The 22,351-nt window shown below is 44.7% G+C and overlaps 1 long non-coding RNA gene across 1 annotated transcript in view; it reads right to left on the bottom strand.

The window, feature by feature from the left end:
* Positions 1-589: 589 nt before the first annotated feature.
* Positions 590-22,351, bottom strand: part of LOC132540383 (uncharacterized) — a 23,608-nt gene continuing 1,846 nt past the window's right edge. The window contains exons 2-3 of the long non-coding RNA XR_009551565.1: positions 2,710-2,802; positions 590-1,757 (exon numbers count right to left, since the gene is read on the bottom strand). This is a non-coding gene — a long non-coding RNA (uncharacterized LOC132540383). The remainder of the gene's footprint in view (positions 1,758-2,709; positions 2,803-22,351) is intronic.

Below are 22,351 nucleotides of genomic sequence, written 5' to 3'. Positions count from 1 at the left end.
TACCTGTAGTACTCCTTCACCTCTTGTGAAGCTTCTCACCCTGCAGGTGCTGATGGGGGGCTTGAACCAGGGTCTTTGTTCACTATAACATGTGCTTTCAACCCAATGCACCACCACCTAGCCCCTCTTTTTTTTTTTTTTTTTTTTTTTTTACCAGACCTCTGCTAAACTCCAATTTCTATAATGCCTCAGGCATGGAAATCTTTCTGCATAATCTCTATGCTGCATCCCCTGAAGGTGAATTTATTCTTTGATTGAAAATGCATATTTGCAGGAGCTGGGCGGTAGTGCAGTGGGTTAAGCCCATGTGGCACCAAGCACAAGGACAGGCGTAAGGATCCCGGTTCAAGCCCCTGGCTCCCCACCTGCAGGGGAGTCACTTCACAGGCGGTGAAGCAGGTCTGCAGGTGTCTTTCTCTCCCCCTCTCTGTCTTCCCCTCCTCTCTCCATTTCTCTGTCCTATCCAACAATGATGACAGCAATAACAACAACAACAACAATAACAAGGGCAGCAAAAAGGAAAAAAAATTAAAATAAATAACATTAAAAAAAGAAAATGCATACTTGCATAAATAGTCGAAAATAAACCCATTTTTTAAACTTCTTTATTGGATTAGTGGTTTACAGTCGACAGTAAAATACAGTAGTATGTACATGTGTAACATTTTCCAGTTTTCCACATAACAATACAACCCCCACTAGGTCTTCCTCTGCCATCATGTTCCAGGACCTGAACCCTTCCCCCACCACCCCAGAGTCTTTTACTTTGGTACAATACACCAACAAACCCATTCTTTTAAAAATTTATTTGCTTGATTTAAGAGAGTGAGGCCAGAGCACTGCTCTGTCACAAGCAGTGACAACTGGGGATCGAACCCAGGCCCTCAACCCAGGCCTTGTATGCTGTTCCACCTCATTGGCTGCATTGATCCATTCTTATCTTCAAGATTAGATCACAGGACATGTTTACACCCCCACAACATTGTCCATTCCATACAACGTTATCACTGACACCTGCTGAAAATGATGGTTAGAGGCCAGCACAGGTGCCCTGTGCCACCTGCCATCTGGCCAAGCAGATGCCATCAGAGCAGGAGTGTGGCCCATGATACCCAGGCCAGCACCCAAACCAGGGCAGGCATACCACCAGTGTCTGCCATGGAAATATCTGCACTGGGCTAGGATAAGCCACACTGGCACTAATTGCTCCAGTACCTGAAACAGACTTCCATGGGATTCTGGACACTGGTTCAAGAATCTGAACCCTAGGCTGCCAAAGGAGCTCACTTTGATAGTGCTTTGCCATGTGCACAACACAGGTTCGAGCCCCACTCCCACCACATTGATGGAAGTTTCAGTGTTCTCTCTTTCCTCTCTGTCTTAAAACTTTTTTAAAATTTATAAAATAAATAAAAAATATTAACAAGACCATAGGATAAGAGGGGTACATTTCCACACAATTCTCACCCATTTCAAGAGTTCCGTATCCCACCCCATCCCTTGAAAGCTTTTCTATTCTTTATCCTTCTGGGAGTATGGATCCAGCATCATTATGGGTTGCAGAAGGTGGAAGGTCTGGCTTCTGTAATTGCTTCTCTGCTGAACATGGGCGCTGGCAGGTCGATCCATACTCCCAGCCTGTCTCTCTTTCCCTAGTGGGGCAGGGCTCTGGAGAGGTGGGGCTCCAGGACACAATGGTGAAGTCATCTGCCCAGGAAAGCCAGGTTGGCATCATGGTAGCATCGGCAACTTGGTGGCTAAAAAGCATTCAGATACAAAGAAGAGGGCAGGGGTAGATATCATAATTGTCAGACAAAGCAACTCTCATGCCTGAGGCTCCAAAGTCCCAGGTTCAGTCCCCTACACCACCATAAGCCAGAGCTGAGCAGTGCTCTGGTGTTTCTCTGTGTGTGTCTCTCTCTAAATCTCTCTCAAAAATAAAATAAAATATTTTTAAAAAAGATATAAAACAGAACTGGGCAAGAATATAGCAGATGAGCTTTGGGGTCTCTATTTTGGAAAAAGCTAGTAGGTCTATTTTAGGTATATTCCAAAGGGCCCATGACATTACTAATTTTTGCCTGGGTCCAACAGCTAACATGCAGGTGGACCAAAGGTATTGTCTGGGGAGATGGTGCTAAACCTCCCAAGGCAGCTCCTTTCCCCCTAGGACCTGCACTTGATTCCCAGACAGTAGGATGGCTGGTTCATCTGCCACCAAAACATTCTCTTTTCCTTTATTAAAATGTACTGGGGGCAGTTGGTGATGCAACTGGTTGAGTTCACACCTTATAATGCACAAGGACTGGGGTTCAAGACCCTGGTCCCCTCCTGCAGGAGGGAAGCTTCACAAGCAGTGAAACAGTGCTCAAGTCCATCCATATCTATCTATCTATCTGTCTATCTACTTACCTACCTATCTATCATCTCCCCTTCCCTCTTAATCTCTCTGTCTCTATCCAAAATTTTAAAATTAAAAAAAACCAATTTATGGATTTATGAGAAAGAGGCAAAAAACAAGGGAGATAATGAAAGAATTTTCTCCAGGAATGGGATTCTATTTAAAAAAAATCAAAAGCAAGCATCTTGAATGAATATATATATATATATATATATATATATATATATATATTTTAGCTGAAGCTAAAAATCCAGTGGTTGGGGCTAGGCAACAGCTTCCCAGCAGTGTGCACACTTAGTCATACTCACTGGTTTCTTTTGTTCTTTCTGGGGCTTCACTGCTTCTGGCTGATTTTTTTCAGAAGAATGGAGTCATGCAATCACAGAGTCCTTGCAAAAATCCTGGCGGAAAAAAAGATGTCCGTGGCTGTATAATTGATTATAGGCAAAGCCAGAAAACAGCCTATAACTCAGCAGGAGGGTGAAGACATGAGTCACCATCTTGTCATATAATGGAGCACCCTAAAGCATCAACATGGAAAATTCATAGGCCTGTGTTTATGCTTGAGAGTCCAACCCTTTATCCACTGCACCATTTCCCGGACCATGGCCTGTGTTTATGATTTGTGCATTTGTCTGCATGTGTCATATAACATGAAAGACATTGCCAAAAAGATTATATAAAAGGGTACTAGCCCAAAAATGATGACAGCTTCACCAATAAAAGAAAGACAGTGAACCTGACAGACTCATCAACAAGTATAAGTGCCTGAAGACAATGGAATAATATCTTCAAATTGCAAGGGCACTGGGTAGGAGAAGAGAATACTTTTCCTTTTTTTTTAGCTAATGGTGGTATGTGGGCTTGAACCTAGGGCTTTGGAGCCTCAGGCATGAGAATCTCTTTGCATAACCATTATGCTATCTACTCCAGCCAGAGAATAATTTTCAATACAGAATTCCACATGCAGCAAAATACCATCAGAGGAGGACAAAGTAAAAGCTTTAGGCTATTCAGAAGGTATTACATTGGCTAGAGTTCTGGATTTGCAAGCACGAGGTCCCAAGTTTGATCTCTGGCTTTGCATGTGTCAGAGTGATAGCTCCATGAATGGTGGAGCAGTGCTGTGGTGCCTCTTCTCTCCCTCTCCCCTTGTTTATGTCTGAAGTTGAAAAGGGAAAAAATGCCTACTTGGAGTAGTGGAATTGCAAAGACAGGAGGCCCTAGTGGACAAAAATATAAAAGTGAGGCCCAGAAGGTGGCATAGTGGCTAGAGCGCTGGGCTTAAAAGCATGAGGTCCTAAGTTCTACCCCTGGCATCCCACAAGTCAGAATGATGCTTGGTTTATATGCTGGCTCTCTGTGTGTGTGTGTGTGTGTCAATAAGCAAATCTTTCTTTTAAAAATAAGTAAGCAATTGGTGTATTGCACCAAAGTAAAAGACTCTGGGGTGGGTGGATGGGAGGGTTCAGGTCCTAGAACATGATGGCAGAGGACCTAGTGGGGGATTGTATTGTTATGTGGAAAACTATGAAATGTTATGCATGGACAAATTATTGTATTTACTGTCAACTAAAAAAAAAAATCCCCCAACAAAGAAATTAAAAAGTAAATAAGCCATACACATGGCCCACAAAAAAATTAGTGAACAAAAGGCAAGTAAGATAACATAATAGTTATGCAAATGCTTTCAAGCCTGAGGCTCTGAAATCCCATGTTCAATCCCCTTCTTCTTCTAGCGTTTGCCCTTCTTCAGTAGCCAGTCAACAGCGTCAGGTTGAGCCTGATGTAAAGTTTCGAGACCTCCTTTGAAGCTGGAGAGGTGGCAGTCGTTGACTATGTGGGTCATAGTCTGTCTGGAGCCGCAGGGGCAGTTGGGGTCGTCTCTGGCTCCCCAGCGATGGAACATAGCGGCGCACCGGCCATGGCCTGTTCGATAGCGATGGAGGAGGGCCCAATCATAACGTGCTAGGTCAAAGCCGGGTTGACGCTTGCAGGGGTCTGTGATGAGGTGTTTGTTCTTGACCTCAGCTGACTGCCAACTCTGTTTCCAAGAGACTGGAACAGAGAAGTTCAATCCCCTGCACCACCATAAATCAGAGTTGAGCAGTGTTTTGGGGTCTCATTCTCTCTCTCTTTGTCTCTCTGTATCTGTGTGTGTGTGCTGTTCTTTCTCTTATTAAAAAAAAATAATGGGTGGTCTGGGAAGTGTCACAGTGCATAAAGCATTGAACTCTCAAGCATGAGGTCCCGAGTTCAATACCCGGCAGCACGTGTACCAGAGTGATGTCTGGTTCTTTTCATCTCTTCTCCTATCTTTCTCATTAATAAATAAATAAAATCTAAAAACAACATTGGGCAGGGTAGATAGCATCATGGCTATGCAGAGACCCTCACATCTGAGGCTCCAAAGTCTCAGGTTAAATCTCTGGCACCACCATAAGCCAGAGCTGAGCATTGCTCTGGTAAAAACTAAATAAATAATTTAAAAAAATAAAATAAAATAAAATGTGGGCAGACGACCCCACCAATGTGTCTTGGAGCCTCACCTCTCGAGAGTCCTGCCCCAATAGGGAAAGAGAAAGACAGGCTGGGAGTATGGATCAACCTGCCAAATGCCCATGTTCAGCAGGGAAGCAATTATAGAAGCCAGACCTTCCACCTTCTGCACCTCATAATGACCCTGGGTCCATAGTCCCAGAGAGGTAAAGAATTGGGAAGCTATCAAGGGAGGGAGTTGGGTACAGAGTTCTGGTGGTGGGAACTGTGTGGAAATGTGCCCCTCTTATCCTATAGTTTCATCAATATTTCCATTTTATAAATAAAATAAAATGGGGGCTGGGTGATAGCACAGCAGGTTAAGCACATATGGTGTGAAGCTCAAGGACCAGCTCAAGTATCCCAGTTCCAGCCCCCAGATCCCCACCTGCAGGGGGTGGTCACTTCACAAGCAGTGAAGCAGGTCTGCAGGTGTCTCTCATCCTCTCCTCTCTGTCTTCCCCTCCTCTCTCGATTTCTCTGTCCTATCCAACAACAAAAACAACAAGGGCAACAAAAAATGGAAAAAAATGGCCTCCAGAAGCAGTGGATTCGTAGTGCAGGCACCAAGCCTCAGCAATAATCCTGGATGCAAAATAAAATAAAATAGTTAAAAAATAAACAAGACACGTAGATAAAACAGAAGCACTCAGGAGGCTGGGGAAATGGCTCAGACTTGAGTACATACCTTACTAGGTGTGGGGCCCTGGGTTTGAACCCCAGCGCTACATGGGAGCACCGTGGATGGCACCAAGGGAATTCCACAGGTGGTGGGGTAGTGAAGTCTTTTCCTTCCAACCAAGTTGAGATTGCTCTTTCTCATGAACATTATAAAGAACCAATTGTTTGAAGTTTTATGAGAAAAGAGCAGAGTCTCTCAACTTTGGACAGTGAAGAGGCGCCATGTTTGCTTTAATCTGAGGTGGAAGCAAAGGGCTTTCTTTTAATCACCAGGGCCTCTTTTTAATCTCCCACTTGCCCTCCATTTAAATAATTAAGACACCAATAAAGCAGAGTCTCTTTGTGAAGGCTCCTGGGAGCAGCTCCCAGGGCTGTGTCTGGCACCTTCCCAGGGCTGTACTTTGTGTTAGTTCCCAGTGCCTGTGCTCACCAATGGCCAGAAGGGAATATGGGCCTTTCCTGACCAGCTATGTTCTTCTTCATCAAGCTGAGCTGAATGCCCAGACACTTTGCTTTCATCTGAAACTTGCTTGTTGGGGTGAGGATGCCACCCACACACCCACATGAACTCAACTTAGCACCCCATGCATGAAGTGTTTTTCTGAGAAAACACAGTACAACCATAGCTGGGGAGATAGCATAAGGATTATAAAAAAGACGTTCATGTCTGAGGCCCCAAGGTCCCAGGTTAAGTACCTAGCACCGCCATAAGCCAGAGCTAAGTAGTGTTCTGGAAGAATACAAACAAACAAAAAACAGGACAACCTAGATACTTGTTCCCTTCAATGGCATACTTTCCTTTCCTGAGCCCTTACCCCATTCCTGTGGCTTAACTTCACCAATAATGACTGAACACATGAATCCAAAGGACCCCACACTCAATCCTAGTTAAGGCAGGACTCTTAAGTGCCCCTGGTTCTCTTTCCCTGAGGCCACGGGGGAGGCTCACCCATGTGAGAACACTAGACCTCAAATTCTCAGTCCCTGTTGGCTCTTGACACAGTGCATCTTGCCATTATAACAGGAGCCACAGGGAAAGGGGAGCGCTCTCCCAGCATAGTAGGTACCTTCCAGGCGGGATGCCTGAGATTGAGTTTTGAATTCCTGCACCTTGTGGTAGGATCATGGACAGTACAGGGAGAGTTCCAGTAGGTACTGGGGCACTGTTGTAGTATCTCTTCTGTCTCTTTCTGCAGGAAAAAATGACTTTTGATATTTTATTTTATTTATTTAGGACAGAGTCAAAGATAAACTGAGAGGAAAGGGGGAAGGAAAAAAGAGGAAAAGAGGGAGAGAGAAAGACAGTTATCGTCAGCACTGCTTCATCACTAGTGAAACTTCTCCCCTTGCAGTTGGGGACTGGGAGCTTCAACCTGGGTCCTTGCACATTGTAACATGTGTACACTATCAAGTTCCCCAGCAACCAGCCCCAGGGGAAAAAATCTACTAAAAAAAAATTCAAGAGCAGTGGAATCAGACATGTGCAAGGCCTAGGTACTAAAAAATAAACAAGCAAAACCAAAAACAAACAAAAAGCCTTCCTATTAGATACCTAGCCATTATAAGCCCCCCCCAAAAAAAGTGAATCAAAAATCTTAAGAAACCCACCAAAGTATCAGAATTAATAAGTGAATCTGATTAAGATCACAGTCTACAAGGCCAACAAAAAAAAAGCAGATAACTGTATATAGTTATTAGCATGATATATTAAAAAACGACACCAACCAAAAACACATGTCAGTCTTAGAAGTCATGACAGAGTCTGAAAGATCACCACCAGGTTGCACAATTCAATGGAAGAACTGCCAGGATTCAGCATGTTCTGCCTACGGCTGTGACATAATATAGAGCAAAAAGAAGAAACAAAATCAGCACATGGGACAAAGTCTGGAAGCAACTAGGCACAGATTTTCAAGAATCTTCTTCCTGTGGAGTCAGACAGTATGGACTTAGTCCCTGAGCAAAGAATTGTCACAAGAAATGTGAAGTGTTGGTTAGCAAGGAAGCTTACTAGACATCTAGAGCCCATGAATCCTACAGAGGGCTGTGCATTTGGCACTTCTACACAATTCCAGACTCCCAGAGGGAAACCGGAAGCTCCCTGTGAGCCATGTTATTTGATTAAATAGCTTAGACACAGTAAGTCATTCTCTTCAGCTTATCAGTCCTGAGAATTCCTGCATGGTTCCATAGCCACAATGTTGGGGATTTAACTCAGGACCTTATGCTTTTAAGTCCATTGTTCAAACTACTGCACCACTTCCCAGGTCACAATGAAGAACTGTTTAAAACAAAAACAAAATGAAAAACAAACCCTTAGATTCTGACAACAGAAAGGTATTTACAAAAGGAGAAGTTGTTTTGCATAGTGGCTATGCCAGTCTACTTTTCCATCAGACCATATGATAGTTCCATTTCTCTACATCTTTGCACTTTCTCTTTCCATTTTTTATTTGTGATTAATATTGGGTCACAGTATTTTTTAAATATTTATTTATTCCCTTTTTTCCCCTTGTTTTATTGTTGTAGTTATTATTGTTGTTGTTACTGATGTCATCATTGTTAGATAGGACAGAAAGAAATGGAGAGGGGGAGAAGACAAAGATACATAACTTTGCTGATGTGTGTACATTGTAATCTTTTTTATTAGTGATTTCACAGTGATTTATCTGATTATAAGATAATACGGGTGTAATTCCACATCATTCCCACCATCAAAGTTCAGTGCCCCCCACATGGTAACCACCTAAGGACATAGTTAAGAGTTGACTATACATATACTTTTCCCCTGTTTTCTTTTTTTTCTTTTTTTTTTTTTTCTGAATTCCTTTTTCTTTTCTTTTTTTTCTCCTCCAGGGTTATTGCTGGGCTCGGTGCCTGCACCATGAATCCACCGCTCCTGGAGGCCATTTTTACCCCTTTTTGTTGCCCTAGTTGTTGCAGCCTCGTTGCGGTTATTATTGCCATTGTTGACGTTGCTCTGTTGTTGGATAGAACAGAGAGAAATGGAGAGAGGAGGGGAAGACAGAGAGAGAGGGGAGAGAAAGATAGACACCTGCAGACCTGCTTCACTGCCCGTGAAGCGACTCCACTGCAGGTGGGGAGCCGGGGGCTCGAACCGGGATCCTTACGCCGGTCCCTGTGCTTTGTGCCACGTGTGCTTAACCCACTGCGCCACCGCCCGACCCCCTTTTTCCCTGTTTTCAAGTTCATGTGTTCCAGTTCTTTATATGCCACTTATGAGTAAAACCATTCCATAGTTGTCCTTCTCATTGTAATCTTAAAATATTGTAACTCGGGAGTCTGGCGGTAGCGCAGCAGGTTAAGCGTACGTGGCACAAAGCGCAAGGATCGGTGTAAGGATCCTGGTTAGAGCCCGGCTCCCCACCTGCAAGGGAGTCACTTCACAGACAGTGGAGCAGGTATGCAGGTGTCTATCTTTCTCTCCCCCTCTTTGTCTTCCCCTCCTCTCTCCATTTTTCTCTCTCCTATTCAATAACGACAACAGTAATAACTACAACAATAAAGCAACAAGGGCAACAAATAAGTAATAAAAAATAATATTGTAACTCAGGAGTCGGGCAGTAGTGCAGCAGGTTAAGTGCAGGTGACGCAAAGCCCAAGGACCGGACCCCAGTTCCAGCCCCCAGCTCCCCACCTGCAGCGGGAGTCACTTCACAGGCGGTGAAGCAGGTCTGCAGGTGTCTGTCTTTCTCTCCCCCTCTCTGTCTTCCTGAGGCGGGGACACAGAGAAGGGAATGTATAAAAGTGCGGACTTGGAGTGGCTCAGTGTCTCTCTTTGGATGCTGCTTCTCTTCCTGGTCAGAAGCATCTCGGTGGTGATGCTCCAGGTATCCGCCATGACTACTTCTCCTGGGAACTGAACACATGTGACTCTGCTAGCCGGTAAACTTTTAAGACCCCTCTACAGTCATGAGCAACCTATACCTCAGCTGATAATTGTTTGTCTTATGGGACTACACTTTTGATAACTATACACAGACTTTATGGACCTAGAGTACTCTTCACTTGATCTTAGCCAAAAGGCCGAGAAGCAATGGACCCAGAGTACTCTTAACGCTTGATGACAATTGCTTATTTTGTGTATCTAAAATATATGTCCCATATTTTTGTATTGCCCTTATAAACCTCTTTTGCTTTACCTTAAATGAAATCGTTTATTTGTAGCACCTAGACCAGCTCCCTGCTATGAATCCTTTTATGTGCCACAGCTCCCCAAACCCTTTTTTTTTTTAAATTTTATTTTATTTTATTATTTCTTTCTTTCTTTCTTTCTTTCTTTCTTTTTTATTTATTTTTTATTTATTTTTATTTTTTATTAAATAAAGGATTAATTAACAAAACCATAGGGTAGGAGGGGTACAACTCCACACAATTCCCACCGCCCAATCTCCATATCCCACCCCCTCCCCTGATAGCTTTCCCATTCTCTATCCCTCTGGGAGCATGGACCCAGGGTCATTGAGGGTTGCAGAAGGTAGAAGATCTGGCTTCTGTAATTGCTTCCTCATTCCCCAAACCCTTTTTAAGTTAAATTACAACATATATTGTGATGATAAACCTATAACTTTTATCCAATGACTGGGACATAACTGTTCATAACAGCTTTATCCATAGTCGACAAAAATAGAAATAACTAAAATATCCATCAATAGGTACAAATAAAATAATTGTAGTATAGTCATCTGGTCGGAACAATACTTAGGAACAAACTAATGAACATACAACCACATGGTGGCTTTCAAAAGCACTGTTGAAAAAAGAAACCAGGCACAAAACTCCAGAAAAGGGGTTGAGAGATGGCTCACCCACTAGAGCATATACTTGACCATGCACATGGGAGCATCTGCCTAGGGAAAACTTCACAAGTGGTAGAGTGGTGTTATGGTTCCTCTTCTTCTTTCTCTCCCTGTCTCCATTTGTAATTGTAAGAAGAGGGGACAATAAGTCTGCTGGGAACAGGGGAATTAGTGAGTGTGAATCTCCCAGAGAAGTCCCAGTGATAAGTAACTCTAAAAATCACTAGGAAAGCTCTTGTATTTGGGTCAGAGGTGGGGTTAGAAACTGTAGAAGGAAACTTTGGATGGGTCATTAGAGAAATACACTTTATTTCATTTTCATGGTGGTTAATTAGCAAGTTGTTTAAAATGGGTGTGTTGTGTTGCATAAGATTTCTGGCTCAGTGAACTGGATTTAAAAAAAAAAAATGAATGTAGGTCAAGGATTAACAAAGCCCTTTCCTCTTCTGCTTGAGACTCTGAACTTTAGCTAAGCCTGTCTGTGTTTCTCTGGCAGTCAAATAAAAGTAAGGTATTAATGGTTTTATTTGGCATCACAACTGATGGTTGCAATCAGTCCCACTGGTGGTGAGAAGGAATCAGAAATGAAAGATAAAAATCATATCTCTGGAGATTCCAGGAGGACAGAGACTTTTTTTTTTTTTTTTACCACCAAGGCTATTACCAGGTCTCCCATAAGCACGATCCCACCACTCCCTTTAGATAGAGGGTGAGAAGTAAAGAGAGAGAGAGAGACAGAGACAGAGAGACAGAGAGAAGAAGAGACACCACAGCACTGCTACACCGATCATGTAGCCTCCCCCTTCCCACATGGTGATTCTATGTGGTGGCTGGGGCCCAAACCTGGGTCCTTATGCATGGTAAAGTGTGTGCTCTAGCAGGTGTGTTGGATAGTATGCCAGCTCCCCCTGGCTTCTGCTTAACCATATGCCTATATAGGGATAGATTTAATCCCATTCAAAGCTTTGGTCTATTTACATAAATCACTTTTACATTTACATAAAGCACTCCAGGGCATTGGTGGTTCAGTGATAGGATTCTCGCCTGCTCTGCCCCCTCCTTGTCACACTCTGATTTTCACCAGTCACTTTTCTCTCCACCCTCTCTATGTCACATCCTGTTTCCACCCTACTTGGCAAGTATATATAAAGGCAGCATTGTGAGTTTTACAGTACCTTGAGTTTAGCTTAGCTCCTCTTAGATTGTGTTGCGTCCTGCATGAATAAAGAGATACTGCCTACAGCTCAACCATGAGTCCCTGGTCGTCTGTTACCCGCCTGTGAAGCCAGCCCGGCGAAAACAACATAACCCGTCGAAAACAACACATGTGAGCCATTTTCCCTGCTTCATAGGACACACACTCTTAAAATGTGGCAAGTCTTTATGGGGACCCTGAGAGCTATACCTCTGGAGTGCCTCAAGACACAATGATTCCTCTGAGACATAAGGTCTAGAACACAGGTAGTTAACTCTCACCTTGCCTGTTGTGGGTCTCATCTCCTTGCATGCAAGATACCACCTGTGGGTCCAAAGATGTAGTAGCCTTGAGGATTGGTGAAATAGCTCACTTCAATAGTGTGCTTTGCCATGTATGTGACTCAGGTTCAAGCCTGGACCCCACTGCATTGAAGGAAGCTTTGATGCTGTACTGTCTCTGTCTCTTTCTGTCTCTGTCTCTTTCTCTCTGCTTCTATCCCTAAAATAATATAGCCTTGGTAGTTACATAGTTACATAGATTGCTCCATGATTCAGAAAAAGAAGGTGCAGCTATCCTCCTGGCCTGTGCCTTCTTTTTTTAAAAATATTTATTTGTTTATTCCCTTTTGTTGCCCTTGTTTTTTATTATTGATGTCGTTGTTGCTGGATAGGACAGAGAGAAATGGAGAGAGGAGGGGAAGACAGAGAGGGGGAGAGAAAGATTGACACCTGCAGACCTGCTTCACCTTCTGTCAAGCGACTCCCCTGCAAGTGGGGAGCCAGGGGCTCGAACCGGTATCCTTATGCCAGTCCTTGTGCTTTGCGCCACATGTGCTTAAGCCACTATGCTACCACCTGACTCCCTGACCTGTGCCTTCTAAGGTAAACAGATGCCAAAGGTGTTTAACAGATGATTCCCTGGTGGACACTGTGACAGATACCTCATACAATGGTCAGCACAGTGAGTCAGGCCATAGAGCACTGGGTTAAGCGCATGTAGCGCAAAGCGCAAGGACCTGCAGAAGGATCCTGGTTAGAGTCCCCAGCTCCCCACCTGCAGGGGAGTCATTTCACAAGCAGTGAAGCAGGTCTGCAGGTGTCTATCTTTCTCTCCCCCTCTCTGTCTTCCCCTCCACTCTCCATTTCTCTCTGTCTTATCCAACAACAACGATATCAATAATAACTACAACAATAAAACAACAAGGGCAACAAAAGGGAATAAGTAAATATTTTTTAAAAATTTAAAAAGAAACAAATGGTCATGCAACACGGGGTTCGTGAGTTACCCTCATAAACAGCTCAGGAAATGCAAATACTGTCCAAAAGCAGTGCCTGATATAGAGGAAGCACTTGATAAGTGTTTGATGAATGACTGAATGAAATCAAAACTACACTGAGATGCCAGAAGTCTGACCATACCGAGTGTTGGCAAAGATGCACAGCAACAGGTCTTCTTTATACATGGCTGAAGATAAATTTAGGCATGTTTATGCCAACAGATACATATAAGAATATTCAGCCAAAGTTGGGAGAGTGAGTGCCTGCCTGATAGAGTGTGTGCCTTCCATGTGTGAGGTACTGGGTTCAAGCTTCAGCACTCCCTGGGAGCACCATGGATAGCACTAAGGGATGCTTCAGGGATAGTGGAGTAGCGCTGTGGTGTCTCTCCTCTCTTTGTCTTTGTCTCCCCCTCTCCCCTTCTCTGTCACCGGGTGGTGGTGCAGCTGGCTGAATGTACACATCACTGTGCTTAAGGACCTGGGTTCAAGTCCTGGTTCCCATCTGCACAGGGGAAGATTCATGAGTGGGAGAACAGGGCTGCAGGTGTCTCTCTCCCTGTCTAATCCTTCTCTCTATTTCTTCCTGTCTTTATTCAAAATAAATAAATAATAAATAAGGAAATACTTAAAAAATAAATAATGCTGGGTGGGGGTAGATAACATAATGGATATGCCAAAGAGACTGTCATGCCTGAGGCTCCAAAGTTCCAAATTCAATCCCCTGCACCACCATAAACCAGAGCTGAGAAGTGCTCCAGTAAAAATAAATAGATAAATAAACAATGCTTGAAATTAGCAAGAGGTGGGGGGCTGGGTAGTAGTGCAGCGGGTTAAGCACACATGGCGCAAAGCTCATGGACCCACATAAGGATCCCAGTTCGAGTCCCCAGCTCCCCACCTGCAGGGGGTTTGCTTCACAAGCAGTGAAGCAGGTCTGCAGGTGTCTATCTTTCTCTCCTCCTCTGTCTTCCCCTCCTCTCTTGATTTCTCTCTGTCCTGTACAACAACAACAACAACATCTATGGGGCCAGGTGGTGGTGCACCTGGTTGAGCACATACATTATAGTGTTCAAGGATCTAGGTTCAAGCTTTCCCACCTGCAGGGGGAAAGCTTCACAAGTGGCGAAGCAGGGCTGCAGGTGTCTCTCTGTCTCTCTCCCTCTCTATTCTCCCTCCCCCTCAATTTATCTCTGACTCTATCCAATAATAAATATTAAAAAGACAACAGATATAACAACAATAACAACCACAACAATGGCAACAAAATGGGAACAAGAGAAAAGAAAAAAGATATTAGCAAGGTGAATTTTTCTAGATGGGCCAGGTGGTGGCACACCTTGCTAAGTACACATGCTATAGTGTGCAAGGACCCACATTTAAGCCCCTGGTTCCCATATGCAGGTGGGAAGCTTCACAAGTGGTGAAGCAGTGCTGCAGGTATCTCTGTCTCTCCCTCTCTATCTTCCTCTCTATCAACCTCTCTGTCCCTATCCAGTAAGAGATAAAAAAAGATTTTAAAAAAAAAAGATTTTTTTCAAGAAAGAAGGGAAGTGTTGGGTGGGGGGGAGTGGTGGTGTGGTCAGTGATAAGTGGTATTGCACAATGCTCAAGGCCTTGCATTCATTTCCCATTCTGCATTTAAAAAAATAAATAAGAAGGTGGGGCTGGGCAGTAGCACACCTGGTCATGCATAAGGATCCAGGTTTGAGCCCTCACTCCCCACCTGAAGTGGGGATGTTTCACAAGCAGTGGAGCAGGTCTACAGGTGCCTATCTTTCTCTCTCCCTCTATTTTCCCCTTCCCTCTCAATTTATCTCTCTCCTATCAAAATAGAGGGAAAACAAAAGGAAAATTTGCCACCAGGAGCAATGAATTCATAGTGCTGGCTGTGAGCCCCAGTGGTAACCCTGGAGGCTAAATAAATAAGGAGGGCCAGATAACATAGACTTTTATGTCTGAGACTCTGAGGCCCAAGGTTCAATCCCCAGCACCATCATAAGCCAGAGCTGAACAGTGTAGCTAAACCCTATTGGCCACCCACAGGCCTACAGGTAAGGCTATGAATTGCTCGTGCTCAGAATGGAAGAGTGACTAGCAATCAAATGAAGTAATGACAGCTCCCTAGAACTATTGAGAGTAGTGTTGTTCTCTGACCTCAGCATAATATAACTCATAATTAACAGCAATAGGATCATAAAAAGACATTTGTGCCCTCAACTACTCTTTCTTGACTGACCTGGAAGAAGCAGCATCTCTGGGTCTGGACAGAGCAGATTCCTTGCTCCACTGCCCAGCACAGCATGGCTCTGTTACCACCCATGCCTGTGAAAGCCACAAGAACCCCTGTGTCCAGAGGCACAGCTTCAGGGAGAGCCATGGCCCCACCCAATATCCAGGGTCAGATCCAAAGCCCACTCAGTTGCCAGGCCCTGCTGTACCCAGCCTGCTCTGTGTCCCCACTCTGCACATCACCTGCCCCACTCCATGTCTATACCCATTCACTATCTTGTAGCTTGGCTGACTTCTCACAGAAATGATGATGGTGGTGGTGAGGAGGAAGAGAAGGAAGAAGAGAAGAATGAGGGTGAGGAGGAGGATTTTGCCATTAAATTTTCACTGGGTTGGAGCTTCAAGCCTGAGATTCTACTGCCATGAGCAATTTTTTTTTCCTGATAGCATAAGACAAAGATGGGGGGGAGGAGAGACACCACAGTACTGTTCCACTGCTCATGAAGATTCTCCCTCTGAGTGGTCTCATGTGGTGGCCAGGTGATTGAACTCAGGTCCTCATATATGAGAAAGTACACTCTACAAGGTGAGCCATCTCCCAGTGTCCTCTCAGAGAGATCTTCAGATATATGGTGCTTGTTTTGTTTTGTTTTGCTTTGCTTTGCTTTGCTTTGCTTTATCTTGTATTGTCTTGTCTTCTGTCTTTTATTTTCTTCTGATATACAGGCAAAAAAAGAAAGAGACCACAGCACCAAAGATTCTTTCAATATAGTAAGGGCTAAATTCGATCCTGGATCACATACATGGTAAAGCAGTGCACTATGTAAGTGAGTTATTTTGCTGGCCCTTCAGAGATCATTCCCTTGGGACACTTCCCTGACTCCTTCCAGGACTAGATGCTCTTTGCCTCAGTTTTCCCAGCAGTGCCCTCACCCAATACATGGTCACAGATCTGTAACCACTCTGTCACTCTCTGTAACATCCCTGTTGCCTGATGGAGCAAGTGTCACATAACTGGTGCTTGTAATTAGTGTAGAATCACTTGCCTGTCAGAGTAGTCACTCTCAGAGTCCTAGGGTTGGGATGGGGGTTGGGGAAAGACACAGAAGTGAGCCCTCAAGAAAGGTGGCATCCAAAGGTAAACAGTCTCCTCCTGCAGGTGACTCATTCCCAAATCTGCTTTTATTTTTTCTTAATCAGGCTGTGAAGTAACCACTGCTACATAAATGACAGAAGACAGTGACTCCACCTCTGTAGACACCCATGCACCCCCCCTAAGCTGCCCTTTGCCTGACTAATCTAAGCTCCTGGGGAGAGAGAGGCCAAGGTTCTTTGCGGCTGGTACCATCCTCTCCCCTAGACCAGGCCTGCCTCAGCCCTGACCCTCCCCTCCCTGGGCAAGTCTGGTTCCAACCCCCAGTGTCCTAGGAAGGCTGTAATAATTCTGCATCACTCACACTCAATCTCCCCTTCTGCCACCTCCTCCTCCTCCCTAGAGGGGTCACCAAGCCCATGTCTTCTATGACTGCTTTTGTCACCCAATGCCACCCCAGGGGCACCGTTGAGCTAGTGCTCCCTGCTGCTAGGAAGCAAACAGGCACAGGAACTATCCCCAAGGCTCTGACCACATGTCTTCTGCAGCCCCAATACCCAGCCCTTCCCTCCCTCTTTTGAGGTGACCTCTTTACCCTTGGGGGTGTTCCACTTTGGCCTAGATGTGGCTCTCCAGGCCAGACCCCTCCCCAATTGCCTCCAAATAAGGCTTTGTCAGTACCAGGGAGGGGCCAGAGAGATAGCTCACCAGAGAGGGTGACTGCCTTTCCATGCACCCAGCCCAGGTTAGTGCCTGGGCACCATATGGGAGGTGCTCTGGTATCTCTCCTTCTGTCTGTCTGAAGGAAATAGCATGTGGTCCATAAAACAGATAAGATCTTGGTGTGGATCTGAGAGCAGGAAGAAGTAGCTGTGAGGCAGAGCCTGACAGAGCTTTCCTAGTCTTCTGCCAGACTGTAGTCAAGCACAAGAAGGGACTGGATAAGTCCTCGGGTTGGTGACAAGGTCACATTTTCAGAGGACTGTACTTCTAGCAGAGACCTAAAGTACCTTTCTTCCAAGGCCCCTGTCCCTGGTGCTAGACTAGCAGGCACAGTCCCAGACAAAACCTCCAATCTCCCAGCCATCTGTCTCCACAAGGCCCTCCAGACAGGGACAACTGGTCCCTCAGAAACGCAGGCACAATCCCTTGGATGCTCAGACCACTTGGCACCTGCTGTTCTTGCCACTGACTGGCAGGTGCTTTGCAGTCTTGAGGAGAGATTTCGGGGGGGGTTGGGGAATGGTAGACTGAAAATGCATTCTTATGGCCCAGATAGTGGCACAGAGGATAAAGCCTTGGACTCTCAAGCATGAGGTCCTAAGTTTGATCCCCCAGAATTTCATGTGCCAGAGTGATGCTCTGGTTCTCTCTCTCTTTAATGTTCATAAATAAATCTTTGAAAAATGCATTCTTGGGACTGGGAGATAGCTCACTCAGTAAAGCACATGTCTTACCATGCATAGAGCGTAGTGCCAACTGGGAGTACTGTGGTTAGCACTAGGGGAAGCTCTGTGGGAGGTGGAGTGGAACTGTAGCATCTCTCCTTTCTGAAATAAAAAATGAAAACATTCGGGGGTTGGGTGGTGGCTCCGTGGGTTAAGTGCACGTGGCGCAAAGGGCAAGGACCTGCGTAAGGATCCTGGTTCGAGCCTCCGGCTCCCCACCTGCAGGGGAGTTGCTTCACAGGCGGTAAAGCAGGTCTGCAGGTGTCTATCTTTATCTTCCCCTCTCTGTCTTCCCCTCCTCTCTCCATTTCTCTCTGTCCTATCCAACAATGAACAACATCAACAATGGTAACAATAATAACCACAACGAGGCTACAACAACAAGGGCAACAAAAGGGGGAAAAATAGCCTCCAGGAGCGGTGGATTCATGGTGCAGGCACCGAGCCCAGCAATAACCTGGAGGGAAAAAAAGAAATGAAAACATTCAGCCAGGGAAGCTGCTCAGCAGTAGCATCACATATGTGTGAGGTCGAAGGTCCACATTATTAAAAAAAAAAACGTTTCAGCAGTCCAGGAAATGGTGGAATGAATAAAATGTTGGGCCCTGAAACATGAAGTCCTGAGTTTGATCCCTGGCAATGTGTACACCACACTGATGTTCTGTTCTCTTTTTCATTAATAAATAAGTGGTTTTTTTTTAGAAAAATATTTTGTTGAGCACCTACTATGCACCAAAGCCTGCACAGCGCTGTAGAAGGCAGAGAGAGCAGCCCACACTGCTAGGGGAAGCATCAGCCTACATGTAGTCTGCCTCCCTGCCCTAGAAGTGCCTCCCAGCCTGTCCAGGGAGTACCACAGGCAGCATGGGCACTCTTGGTGTGTGGACTTGGCCCTGGCAGAGAGGCTGCATTCATCCACAACTTGGTGTTGGAAATGGTGATTTGCCTGAGAAGAACCCCAAATCAGGACATGGGCAGAGAGCCCCAGGGGCATTGCCAAGTTGCACGCAGGGCCAAGTCTAATGTAGCCAACGGGATGAGAACAAACTGTACAAGCTGGTGACCCAAGAAGGGAGAGGAGACACATTACTCTGCACAAGCAAGTGAGGGAATCATCCAGGCCAGCTAGACCAATGGCAGTGGAGGCAACCCAGTATCTCAGTCCCCAGACACACCAACCAAAACAATATGGATAAAAATCTTTGTGTGAGGGGCTGATGGGACAGCTCAACCAGCCCTGCACATGGCATAGGAGGATGACATTGGAAGCATTCCAGAGTGATAGTCTCTCTATTTCTCTTTTTTTTTCTCTCTCTCAAAAATAAATTTTTGGATGAACCCCTTGTTCTCCAAAATTGTGCTCCTCTTCATCTTAAATCCAAACCCAAATGGCCCAGGTACCAAAGGATGCTTGTACACATGAGTAAACAACAGAAATAAATCAATAAATAAATAAATGCCATCATGTTACTGGAAAGGTGACTCAGCTATATACTTGCAAGCCTGAGGTTTCCAGTAGCACATATGGCAGAGTGATGCTCAGTCTGTTTCTCTTTCTTTCATCAAATAAATAAACCTTTGGCAGCCTAGGAAGTGATACAATGGCTATAAGCTTTAGAATCACAACCACTAGGTCTTCGGTTCTATTCCTGACATCTTATGTGCCAGAATGATGATTTGGTTCTGATTAATTAATATGTAAATTAATAGTTTGCTGATAGAATGCCTGTTTCAACACCCATGCACATGACTCAGGTTCAAGCTTACCCCATTTGCACGCACATAGGAGGAATCTTCAGTGTTATGTTGTCTTCCCTTCTCTCCCTCTGTCTCTGTCTTTTTTTTTTAATATTTATTTATTTATTCCCTTTTGTTGCCCTTATTTTATTGTTGTAGTTATTATTGTTGTTGTTATTGATGTCATCATTGTTAGAAGGACAGAGAGAAATGGAGAGAGGAGGGGAAAACAAAGAGGGGGAGAGAAAGATAGACACCTGCAGACCTGCTTCACCACTTGTGAAGCAACCTCCCTTGCAGGTGGGGAGCTGGGGGCTCAAACTGGGATCATTGCGCTTTGCACCGTTTGTGCTTAAATGCACTGCGCTACCACTCGACTCCCTATCTCTGTCTTTTTCTATCTGTTTCTTTCAATCAAAAAGAGGAGTAAAAGCCCAGCAACAAAATAAAGTCTTTCACAAAAGGAGAGAGAATTAAAATGAAGGGGGAGAGAAGAGAGCAAATGAAGGATAAGGTGAGAACAAAGAAAGGAAAAGGCAGGGCCACCCCCACTATGGAAAGCTTCTCCCACTCCATGACACCTGCTACACATCAACCACACTTCCTCCAGGAGGGCTATCCTGAATGAGCGGGGCCTAAGCTGAGCCACTCAGGCTTCAATATGTGAGAGTTAGCTGACATTTACCCTGTGACTGCTCCCTACCCCCAGACTATAAGGTCCATTAGGCAGGGACAGTGCCTGCTTATGACCTGCACTGAGACCCCCCCCATTCCCAACTGGGTGCTGCCATGCAGTTTGGTGCTCAGCCACATTTCTTAAAGACAAGGTGCACTAGTACCAAGGGAAAGAAAAAACGATACCTCAGTATGGGTTCTCATGTACTAAGAGATTTCTCTCAAGGAATTAACTAATTTGGGGGGGGGTTAGGGGGTGGGGCCACACCTAGTCAAGCACACATATGAACATGCTCAAGGAGCTGAGTTCAAGCATACATGTGGTCCTGTCACCCAATAAATAAATAAATAAATAAATAAATAAATAAATAAATAAATAAATAAATGGAACTAGCAGGTCCAAAATCAGTAGAGCAAGTCAACAGGTTGGAAATTGAGACAAAGATTTCAAGGATTTGAGAATTCCTTCTTCCTGAGGGACAGGCAATGTCACACTTGGTTGAGTACATACATTATAGTGTGCAGGGTTCCAGGTTCAAGCCTCTGGTCCCTACCTGCAGGGTGAAAGCTTCATGAGTGGTGAAGCAGGGCTGCAGGTGTCTCTCTGTCTCTCTCCTTCTCTATCTCCCCTCCCCTCTCAATTTCTCTGTCTCTATCCAATAATAAGTAAATAAAAATATTTAAAAGAAAAGAAGAATTCCTTCTTCCCTGGACATTCTGTTTTCTGACCCAAGATTTTCAACTGATTGTATAAGGCCCACCTATTTGTCAAGAGAGTTATGTTTAGAGTCAACACAGTCTGGCTGTTAGTCTCCTTTACAAAATATCTTCATGGAAAGTTGTAGATCATTGTCTGACCAAACACCAGAGCTCTGTAGCCAAGATGATATATACAATGTAACCATTGAAGCCCAAGAAGTGGCACAGTGGGTAAAGTATTGGGCTCTCAAACCTGAGTTCAATCCCTGAATCAGATATACCAGAATGATGCTTAGGTTCTCTCCCTCTCACTTATTTATTTATTTATTTGTTTATTATCATTGAGATAAATGCAGAGAGAGAAAGACAAAGAAAGAAACACTAGAGCACTGCTCAGCTCTGGCTTATGGTGGTGCGGGGGATTGAACCTGGGACTTTGGAGCCTCAGGCATGAGAATCTCTTAGCATAACCATCATGCTATCTACCCCCCACCCTCTCCCTCTCACTTCTTTTTTTTAAAATTTTTTTAAAAAATATTTTACTTATTTTATTTTTGAGAGAGATGCAGAGGGAGAGAGACAGAAACACCAGAGCACTGCTCAGCTCTGGCTTATGGTGGTGCAGGGGATTGAACCTGGGACTTTGGAGCCTCAGGCATGAGAGTCTGTTTGCATAACCATTATGCTATCTTCCCCACCCTCTCCCTCTCACTTCTTCATAACAAAATACATAAATAAGTTAATATTAAACCATCACAGATGACATAAAAATTAAGGAAAAGCTAGCTGTTGGGAGATTGAATGGCAGAAGGGAACTGAGAAGATAAACTCATTTTCATGGTGGGGAGGAGACACAGCAGTGTTCTATAAAAGCAGAGAGTGGGCCAGGCAGTGGCACACCTGATTAATCACACTACAGTGTGCAAAGACCCAGGTTCAAGCCCCTGGTATCCTGCAGGGTGACAGCTTCATGAGTGGTGAAGCAGGGATGTAGGTGTCTCTCTCCCTCTCTATCTCCCATCTCCTCTCAATTCCTCTCCATCTCAACCCAATTAAATACTAAGTTTAAAAAAAATGGGAGTCAGGCGGTAGCACAGTGGGTTAAGTGCACATGTCGTGAAGTGCAGGGACTGGCATAAGGATCCCGGTTCCAGCCCCCAGCTCCCCACCTGCCAGTGAGGGGAGACACTTCACAGGCAGTGAAGCAGGTTTGCAGGTGTCTATATTTCTCTCCCCTCTCTGTCTTCCCCTCCTTTCTCCATTTCTCTCTGTCCTATCTAACAATAACATCAATAACAACAATAATAATAACTACAACAACAAAAACAAGGCCAACAAAAAGGGAAAACAAATAAATATTCAAAAAAAAAACTTAGAAGAAAAAGAGGTAAGAAAAGAAAAAGCAGGGAGTCAGGCTGTAGCACAGCGGGTTAAGCACAGGTGGCGCTAAGCTCAAGGACCGGCGTCAAGATCCCGGTTTGAGCCCCCGGCTCCCCACCTGCAGGCAGGTCCCTTCACAGGCAGTGAAGCAGGTCTGCAGGTGTCTATCTTTC

The sequence above is a fragment of the Erinaceus europaeus genome, chromosome 1 (genome assembly GCF_950295315.1).
Source record: "Erinaceus europaeus chromosome 1, mEriEur2.1, whole genome shotgun sequence".
NCBI classification, from domain to species: domain Eukaryota; kingdom Metazoa; phylum Chordata; class Mammalia; order Eulipotyphla; family Erinaceidae; genus Erinaceus; species Erinaceus europaeus.
The sequence above is the reverse complement of the archived record's forward strand: the minus strand, read 5'-3'. Positions and strand labels throughout refer to the sequence as shown.